The sequence below is a fragment of the Acanthochromis polyacanthus genome, chromosome 5, assembly GCF_021347895.1.
Source record: "Acanthochromis polyacanthus isolate Apoly-LR-REF ecotype Palm Island chromosome 5, KAUST_Apoly_ChrSc, whole genome shotgun sequence".
NCBI lineage: Eukaryota > Metazoa > Chordata > Actinopteri > Pomacentridae > Acanthochromis > Acanthochromis polyacanthus.
The window spans coordinates 42,082,338-42,092,016 of NC_067117.1; the positions used below are offsets into that span (position 1 = coordinate 42,082,338).

General features: G+C 40.3%; 1 long non-coding RNA gene across 1 annotated transcript; it reads right to left on the minus strand.

The window, feature by feature from the left end:
* Positions 1-4,100: 4,100 nt before the first annotated feature.
* LOC127533967 (uncharacterized) lies at positions 4,101-5,789 on the minus strand. The gene is made up of 3 exons (XR_007941865.1): positions 5,639-5,789; positions 5,058-5,506; positions 4,101-4,708 (listed from the first exon to the last, which is right to left on the minus strand). It is a non-coding gene; the product is annotated as an uncharacterized LOC127533967 (long non-coding RNA).
* Between the last annotated feature and the right edge of the window lie 3,890 nt (positions 5,790-9,679).

Sequence of the window (9,679 nt, forward strand, 5' to 3'; positions counted from 1 at the left end):
GGTACAAGAAATCTCCGCATCGTGATAGAGAAAGGGGAGATAGTTGGACGAAAACGAGCTAAATCACAGCGGTGATTGAGCACATTGTGACCTTCACAAGTCTGGGTCGGACTGAAGCGAGAGTGAGAGTGAGTGAAGCCTGGGAGTGGCCACTCCCTCTCTTTGAATTATCTACCAATCAGACGAACGAGACTCAGGGAGGGGAGAAGAGCGTGGGATATCTTTGCCTGTAAAGGATGTGATATTTTTGCCCCTTTCCATAGCGTTTGGTAAGGTTTGGTCGGGGCAGACATGGCATCGCGTTTGAGGGGGCAGGCGCCAAATTTAGTGGGGCAATGCCCCCTCGTGCCTATGCCTACATCCGGGCCCGGACTCTGGATTCTTCCTGTGGCCCTAAAGCCTGTTTCTATTGTTTTTGTCATTGTATAGATTATGGTGGACAGAAAAAGCTTTTTGGAATGGTACAAATTCATTTATGTAAAATTTTATTGTGACTCCTCATGATTTTGGAAATACTTGTGCAAAAACGCCTAAAAAATTCCTGCATTTTAGTGCAAATAGTGGTATATAACTGTGTTAACTGCTAAATTTGTACATTATTTTATGACAAACAATTTATATTTACATTATAAGTTCTGAAAAAGATTCATTACACATGTTTATGGTGTCCACAGCAAAAAAATCTAACTTTTTTCTATTCAGACTTTGTATTTTTTCTGCTATTTTAGGTCAAGTGTGTCCATTCATTATATCAAAATGTATAAAAAATTATAGAATCACACAAGTGAGGTTGTGCTGAAAAAAAAGATACCAAGCAAAGCAAGATCAACAGCTTTTAAGGTGAAATATAAAGGTAAAATCAGAATTTGTCAAAAACGGACCTAAACCCCCCCAGGGCCCTCAGGGTTAAACAGTCAAATTGTGAATGTTTTTTTATTTATGATATATTCCAAGCAGTTAAATTGTTAATGTTTTATTTATCCAAATGATATATTTCAAACAGTTAAATTTTTAATGTTTTATTTTCGGTTCGAGTATTTCAAACAGTTAAATTGCTAAAGTTTTATTTTCTGATTGGTATATTTCAAACAGTTAAATTGCTAAAGTTTTATTTTCTGATTGGTATATTTCAAACAGTTAAATTGCTAAAGTTTTATTTTCTGATTGGTATATTTCAAACAGTTAAATTGCTAAAGTTTTATTTTCTGATTGGTATATTTCAAACAGTTAAATAGCCAAGGTTTTTTTGTTAGTTCTTGTTGAGTGTCTTGTGTTTAAATTAACTAACTTAGAGAGTGTAAAAAGATTCTTGCTTGCTTGTTTAACAAACCCGCTTCTCCCCCGCTACGCTGATAAACCCTCTCGATTAAGGAGGGGCTTCCTGTCAGTGTAGCTGGGGGAGGTATCTAGCGCTCACACGGTCACGACAGCTCTCAGTGACAGGTCGCAGGGGTAGCGCGCAGAAAGGCGAGATCGGAGAAAGCTAATAGAGAACATTTGATTTCACGGGTTTCTCTGTCAAAAAGAATGCTAAAAACTTTTGTCATAGGGTGGATGGACAAGAATGCTGAAATTTTTGTTTTACAGGGACGCGTCTGCTCCAGATCAGATAAAATACTTTTTGACAGTTCGGACCCGGGAGGGAGGGAGGGGAGGGGGAGGGGCGCATCTGCACCGCATAGATAAGCCGCTGAGGGTTAGGGAGACACTTCAGACCTGACTTTGGCGTCCGAGGGGAAGGGTCTTCCAGGAAAAACACATTCTAAAATAACACGTGGTAAGGCGGGACTTCCTGTAAAAGAGCACGTGGTAAGGCGGGACTTCCTGTAAAAGAGCACGTGGTAAGGCGGGACTTCCGGTAAAAAGGGGGCGGGGCCACCTGTCAAAGTTGTGACGTGGCAGCTTCTGATTGGAAGCTGTCAATTTTGACGAAAGGTGGTTTATATTCCTCTCTCTTATTGAAATAATTCAGTCTTTTACTTTCAGTATTGAAGTTAACAAATGGGTTTTCAAAAGTTTCCAGATCTTTTTCCAATTTTTCCCTTACAGGATTATCTTGAGGCACAGCAGACAGTACTTGCTGCTTAACCTGAGAGTGGAGTCCACTTGCAAGTTCTTCCAAATCACTAACAACTGATGACACAACACTGTTTGCTATGCCACTACCTTGTAGTTTGGCAATAATTGATGCACAAACATTTTCTGTAATTTCTTTACTTCTTTGATCTGATCCACTGTTCTCACAACACTCAGACTCTGGGTTCTGCATGACACTTGTTCCGGCAATTTCTGAGGTACAAGGACCTTGAAACACTTGAAAATCAGACTTAGATGGCGCTGGCCTTTAAGAATCCGTCTCATGAGAACTAATTAAATGTTTTTTGAAACCTGCATATGTTGAAAACTGACGCCTACAACAACCTTGTGCACAAACTAACTTGAACCTGGTGCGAGGATAAAAACTGTGATTAAGTCTTACATGCGAGATTAATGAATGGCAGTGAGCAAAAACAGCATTACAAATAAAACACTTAAACATTTAAGTAACTTAGTTTAGGACTTTTGCCCGCAACTCACGAACTCTAAGAGACTCATTTGTTGTTGCCACATCAATGTTGTACACTGTTGTTTGTAAAAAAAAGTGAAAAGCTGGCCCAGGTACTCGTTGTACGACAGGTTGAATACGTAGTGCGATTTAAACAGTTCATCAAACGCACCCAGTGAGCTGGTGGCTTGGCAGGGGATGAGCTGTTTGTCCACAACAATGTAGAAAGTGTCGATCCTGTTCCTGGTTCGACCAACAGCAAGGATGTATGGTTGTCTACCATCTCTTTTCTGAAGGTGTTCATCAAGGCTGCAGCATGACTAAAAACAGAAAGGAAAAAAAATAGAACACCAACATCTTACACTATCAAGTTTAACAGGTCACTAGGGTCTATACCAGGGGTCGGCAACCCGCGGCTCCGGAGCCGCATGCGGCTCTTTCAGCCCTCTGTTGTGGCTCCCTGTAACTTTGGAAAATAAATTGTTCTGCCTTTCAGGCGCATTTCAATGCATTTTAATATAGTTTTATTGCGAAATTACCACTCTTATTTTGACATGTCACTCCACCTTATGTGCTGCTGGGGTTTCCCCTGGCTGGGACATGAGAGCGCAAAGTTGATGTAGGGAAGATGGAGAAGCAACGCCTGTAGTTTCACATCGTTTTGTACTCAAGAATGGCAAGCCTGTATATTAAAGCTCCACTCCAAGAAAGACACGTCTGTCTTTGAGTCAAAAGTACTCATGATAGGGTAATACACATTACTCACAAGAACACGACTCAATGTCACATTCAGGCAGCAGGTCAGAGAGTCAGAGGAGTGTCGTCTTGGAAAATAGGGCAGAGACTTACCGGAGAAAAGTTATTAGCTTAAGATAAATAGATTTTACAAGTCAAATAGACATTCGCAAATTATTGATTTCCAGCTAACATTATGTAACATATGAGGTCCAGGAGCAAAAATGACATTAACCAGGTAAGATAAATATTATTGGAAGGACACAATTTAAAAAATGAATCTAATTAGAGGCTTTGTAATTAATTAATCACGACTGATTAACAAAGGTATAGAGGTAAAAAAGCGATAAATGCAGTGTTGTCTTCATTTTAAATGCCAAAAGGATTTTGCGGCTCCCGGTGTTTTCTTTTCTGTGGGAAACTGGTCGAAATGGCTCTTTGAGTGTTAAAGGTTGCAGACCCCTGGTCTATACCATTAAAGTTAAGTTGTATGTATGTGTGTGTGGTTTAGTCCTTTTGTTTGACTATGCATTTCAAATTGAGTTAATGCATATAATATTATGGATAACTGGATAATAAAAATACCTTGTGGAAGTGCAACATTTTGTCCACTGCATCACTGGGACTTCTCTTCGTCCTCTTCCGTCCAGCTGTGGGTGGCAGGAGATGGAGAAGGAGCAGCAGAGAAGCCATGTCACTGTCCCAGGCTATCAGGAGGAAACAGAGGAGAGATAAGCCATTACTGTCACTGTGATGTCCAAAGTAACCAGCACTTGCTGTTATGGATGAAAATAAATTCTGTCTATTAGCTTACTGGTGTCATCACTCTCGGTCAGTTTCTCAGCAGCTTTTAGAAGTCGGCACAGCTCAGTTGACTGAGTCAGGTGTTTGGCCTCATCGATAACCTCGGGCCTGAAAGTTGTGTCCCACTTCTCCAGCATCTTGGAAGTTGTTTCAGCTCCAAACAGCAGACTGAAGTCTTGATTAAGCTGTTGATCATGCAAGCATATAAATACACATTTCAAAAAGGTTAGAGTATTGTACTTTCATCCAAGAAACAAAAAAGTTAACTGTAAATAAATGAACTGGGCAACTCACCAGCCCTTTGACGTCTAAAAACTGTGGAAATGTTTTAAAGACATCTGTCGTTCTGTGTGGGTCATGCAAGTCTTGGCGATATTGAAAGGTCATCTTCATCTTCTGAAACACACTTGTTTCATCACGAGAGTGAATGAGAAATGATATGGCTTCTCTGCAGGCATCTCCATCAAGCTGCTCGGGCAAAGTGGTTGACAATCTTCTGCGCTTTGGGCCTTGTGCTTGAGCCACTGTAGCTGTCTTGGCTGGTCTTTTTCCTGTATTCCTGGACATGGTCTTCAGGCGCCATGCTAAATATCCAGTGCCTTTCTCCCCATCATAGAAGTGCTCCTGTCAAGACATTTATAAAACATTAAAGTCTTATTCAATTTTACAAAAAATGTGGTAAAACAATTACTGAAAAGCATAATCACTTTAAAGTAGGTCTGCCATTTTCATGTGTAGTATCCTATTGACAAAATTTATTCTGATTCCAAGATCAAACAACTATGAACTTTGTAGTATACTCACAGTTCAACTATTTTGTTAGATTTGGGTGGTGTCAGTTACAAATACGGACTGTAAAATGTCAACACTACTTTGAAAGTATCTGTGATTAATCACTCATTTAAACTAAAATCCCCAAACCATTTTCAGTAAAACTGGTGTATTTTCTGGAAGTAGTTATGGTTTAACTTACATAGCCCTTTGGAGAAAAAGGATCCTTTAGTGAAGGAAAGAGTGTTATCATTCCCAGGGCATACTTCTCCTTATGTTTACGGGAAGGCATCCTCCTTAAGAAACAACATTCCACATCAGTTTATACCCCAACTGACCGTCAAACTCCAAAACATGTTACTGCTCATATGAACAGGTAAAGATCATATTCTTAAAATACAAACCATACAATTGAAGAGTGCTCCACTGGCTTTAATTCAATGTAATGTATTTTTAAAATTCATTGTATTTCTTAATACATTGTTCACAATCTAACAATGCACTTAAAACTCACCCATGACTTTCAGTCATATGGCTAGCCAAAATGTTCACAAGCCGTCTCCGGGTGCGGTGAGTGAGTGACTTTTCTGTGTTGTACTCTGCAATGACATCCTCACCCCAAGGTTCGCAAAACAAGGCATTTTCTACCATCTATTGGGGAAATCATTAACAATATACCATCAAGATTAGGAGTATAAGTTACAACCACTGATTAAGGAGGGTTACTCAGTTTGACAATTTATGATGTCAACAATATAAATTACATCTGCTTCCCATGAGTACCTCTTTTGCAGCCTCTGACTCAGAAACCTCTGTGCGAGGCCTGGTTGTGACTTCAGGGCTGGATGTACGTGTGCCAATGGGAATCCCTGATTCTACTCCACTGCCGTGGTCATTGCCACTTGAAGAAAGTGACGTGTCAGTATCCGTGAGGGAGGACGTTGAATGATCCAAAGGAGAGAAGTCTACAAGAAACACAACATAGCTGTGACATGTCTGCAAAGTAGCATTTGGCGGTTGGCCAGACACTGGTTAAAAATCACAAACGATCCCACGCTTTCAAACTGTGCAATGTTATACATATTTTTAAATGTAACTTTTGATAATCTACTTTGTTGAAGTTGCCAAGTCAGAGACATCAGGTCTCAACTGATATTTATGAAGCAGAAAAGCCCTGGACATCGATTAAACTGATTTTACAATGACACTTACCTTCCCCTGCAATGCTGTCTAGTGTTGTTGTACCAGGTGCAAGCTGTATCTCCTCCAGTGTATGAACTGAGTAGTTAATGTTTCATATTATCAGAATCAGATTACAAAAAATAAATGCACACTTTTTCAAGCATATAATATTTTACACTTTGCTGTTTATGATTACAGCGCTCGATTTAGACGGTCGCAAGGTCGCCATTTGCGACGTTTTTAGTCGCAAATGGCGACCTGGCGACCATCTAAATCGAGCGCTCGATTGAGCTGAACCGCCTATTATCTTTTCTTCATGGAGGCAGCCACTTTGTATGATGTCATCAACCTCCCATGATTCCCGGCACTCGCGGCGACCTGGCGACCGTCTTAATCGAGCGCTGTGATTATACATACAGAATTGTTTTCATAGACCACTGATTTGGGTAATTCTAAATTATGATTTTGTTTAAATCAGGGGTCGGCAACCCGCGGCTCCGGAGCCGCATGCGGCTCTTTCAGCCCTCCGTTTTGGCTCCCTGTAACTTTGGAAAATAAATAGACCCTGTGCATGATAGCATGTGCTAGTTCCGGTTGAAAAACTCCGGGTGCTACAGTTACTTCCGGTCCTGCTTACAGCGCTGTCAAAATGGAAGAAGCCAGCAGTACACTTTACTTTTCCAGATGCCTAGGCAACTTGCCTAAAATTTCTGTTGACGATGTTTATCGTCTCGATGATGATTTTTCGTCAGCTCCTCAAAGCAAACGGGAAAAGGGATTCAAATTTTATATATCCCGGTAAGTGGCATCGCATCCTACATAACTAGCGCTAGCTTAACTGTAGGGCTTGCCAAACATGTACCTTATCATTTTATTTTCTAGTATTTATACATTACTATTTTTTGCTTAGTTAGCTACTAGAATCCACTTTACACTTTAGTCTTTGGTACTTAGCCCGTTGCGCATCAGTTGCGCTTCAGTGTCCCATCTGCGGTACACTTTGAGATCTGCATAAGCAATTTGCTAAATGTCTGAAACTGCAAACGCGATTATACAAACACTATACGCCGATGGAAAGCTTAGATTCTCATGAATCCAACCTTGGACATCCAGACGAAACAAGCCAGTAACATATTTTGTCCAAAACATGTCTTGAAGTCGGTATAGAATCCACGAATAGGTCCTTTTCAAGGAAATGCACCTCGCGATGCGCGTCCAATATTCCCTGTATTTCTCGTCATATTTTTATTTACAAATAGAATGTTAGCGATTTTTTGTACTGAAAATGGCTGGAATTGACTGCAGCTTAAAGGGTTAGTCGAGTTCAGCAAGACATTTTATATTTGTAGTTTTGTTTGAACAAAATGACAAATGCCTGGATTTCCTCTATATTTGATTAGGTGTCAAAACGGAATAACAAATGATTGAAGAGTGCACGGATTGTTGTTATAGTTTATCAGATATTTGCTGTTTGATCAGTGACTATGCACTAATATTCCCGATCCTCAGCTCAGTGTGAAACTTTTTTTTCGTCTAATTTTGGCAATCCACTGAGCCCGCAAATTGCCAGTCTTTTGGAAAACGGTGAAGGCTTATAGAACCGTTATAAACACCAGAAGCCGAACATAATGGTACGCTACAGTACCTCCCATATCGACCTTGAACACGCTGAAATCTGATTTTTTGTTTTGCCGAGAAAACAGTGTTTTTCTTTTTTCATTCCATGTTATCCATGCTGCGAAATAGCCTCCGGAAGGACCTGGAAGCCCTCCCGGTCAGAACCCGGAAGTTAGCATTTTTGACGTGCACAGGGTCTATTGTTCTGCCTTTCAGGCGCATTTCAATGCATTTTAACATAGAGAGTTTTATTGTGAAATTACCGCTCTTATTTTGACGTGTCACTCCACCGGATGTGCTGCTAGGGTTTTCCCCCTGCAGAGAAACAACACGGAGCTTCCGATTCACACACGTTTCATGCCTTTTTTTTTTGTTTTATTCCTGGAGAAGCAACGCCTGTAGTTTCACATCGTTTTGTACTCAAGAATGGCAAGCCTGTATATTAAAGCTCCACTCCAAGAAAGACACGTCTGTCTTTGAGTCAAAAGTACTCATGATAGGGTAATACACATTACTCACAAGAACACGGCTCGATGTCACATTCAGGCAGCAGGTCAGAGAGTCAGAGGAGTGTTATCTTGGAAAAATAGGGCAGCGACTTACCGGAGAAAAGTTATTAGCTTAAGATAAATAGATAAACAGATTATACAAGTCAAATAGACATTCGCAAAATATGGATTTCCAGCTAACATTACGTAACATATGAGGTCCAGGAGCAAAAATGACATTAACCAAGTAAGATAAATATTAGTGGAAGGATACAATTTAAAAAATGAATCTATCTAATTAGAGGCTTTGTAATTAATTGATCACGACTGATTAACAAGGGCATAGAGGTAAAAAAAAGTGATATATGCAGTGTTGTCTTCATTTTAAATGCTCAAAGGATTTTGCGGCTCCCGGTGTTTTCTTTTCTGTGGGAAACGGGTCGAAATGGCTCTTTGAGTGTTAAAGGTTGCCGACCCCTGGTTTAAATGAATAACAAAGTATGTTACTCTTAACTTTTCAGAGATGGTGACTTAACCATGATTTTTTTTAATCTGATTTTTTTTAATGATTTATGGATAATAAAAATGTACCTACCTGCATCAGGATTTCTGTCACAAACTGTCAGGCAGAGATCTGGACTGGCCTCTATCAGTTCCAAAAAAATGTCTTCCTTAATTAATGTGTTGGTCTCATCAAAAACGTCCAGTTCAGTTGCATCAGGAAGCCCAAACTTTTGTTTCACTGTAGGAAGAACATCATGAAAACAGACTAAAAAATACATGATGCTGATCCGAAAGCGCAGTAAACAAAATACATTCCTTGTAGTTCTCTCCCAATAGGTTGAAAGTGGTTGTAGGATAACAGAACATCTGTTGCAGAGTGAAGGACTCATACTTCTGACAAAACACTGAGATGGTGATGTGGTGATGGCTTTCAAAATGTAAACCAATTTCCCACTTTAAGGTGATAGATGCAATTAATTACGCATCTTTAAACAGCACTTTAAGGATGACTGATGATGTCCTTCATTTATGTTTTTGGCAAATTAAAACCCATATATTGAAGGCAACAATGAGATGGCTACTCACCTTGAGTGATGAAATCCAAAAAGGTGAACCCTGACAGTAATCGAATGTACTTCTTGGTATGTTGATACTTCACTTTGAGCAACACTGTGGCATCTTTCGACTGCACCTTCTGGAAAAAGTGGAGAAATGTGCAAAGAATTAGACCCAATGTGGTCCCCGTAGGAAAGCGATCCAACAAACAGCACTGAAGCAAAAGAAACCAAGGTTGTTTAATTAACTTTTTAAAAAATTGTAACGTATCCCACCTTCCACCTGTCTATGGTAGTTCATACTCGTGCGACCGAGTAACCAACTGTACCTCTGCGCTGCCCTTTACGGCGAGCTTGAGTCCACAGAACTGGATATTTGGCGCTGCTACGCTGAAGGCACACGTCAAGGCAGCTTCGGGTCTGCGGCACCTCGGAGGCAACGTGGAACGTTTTGCGATGGCATATTGTCACTGGATGTG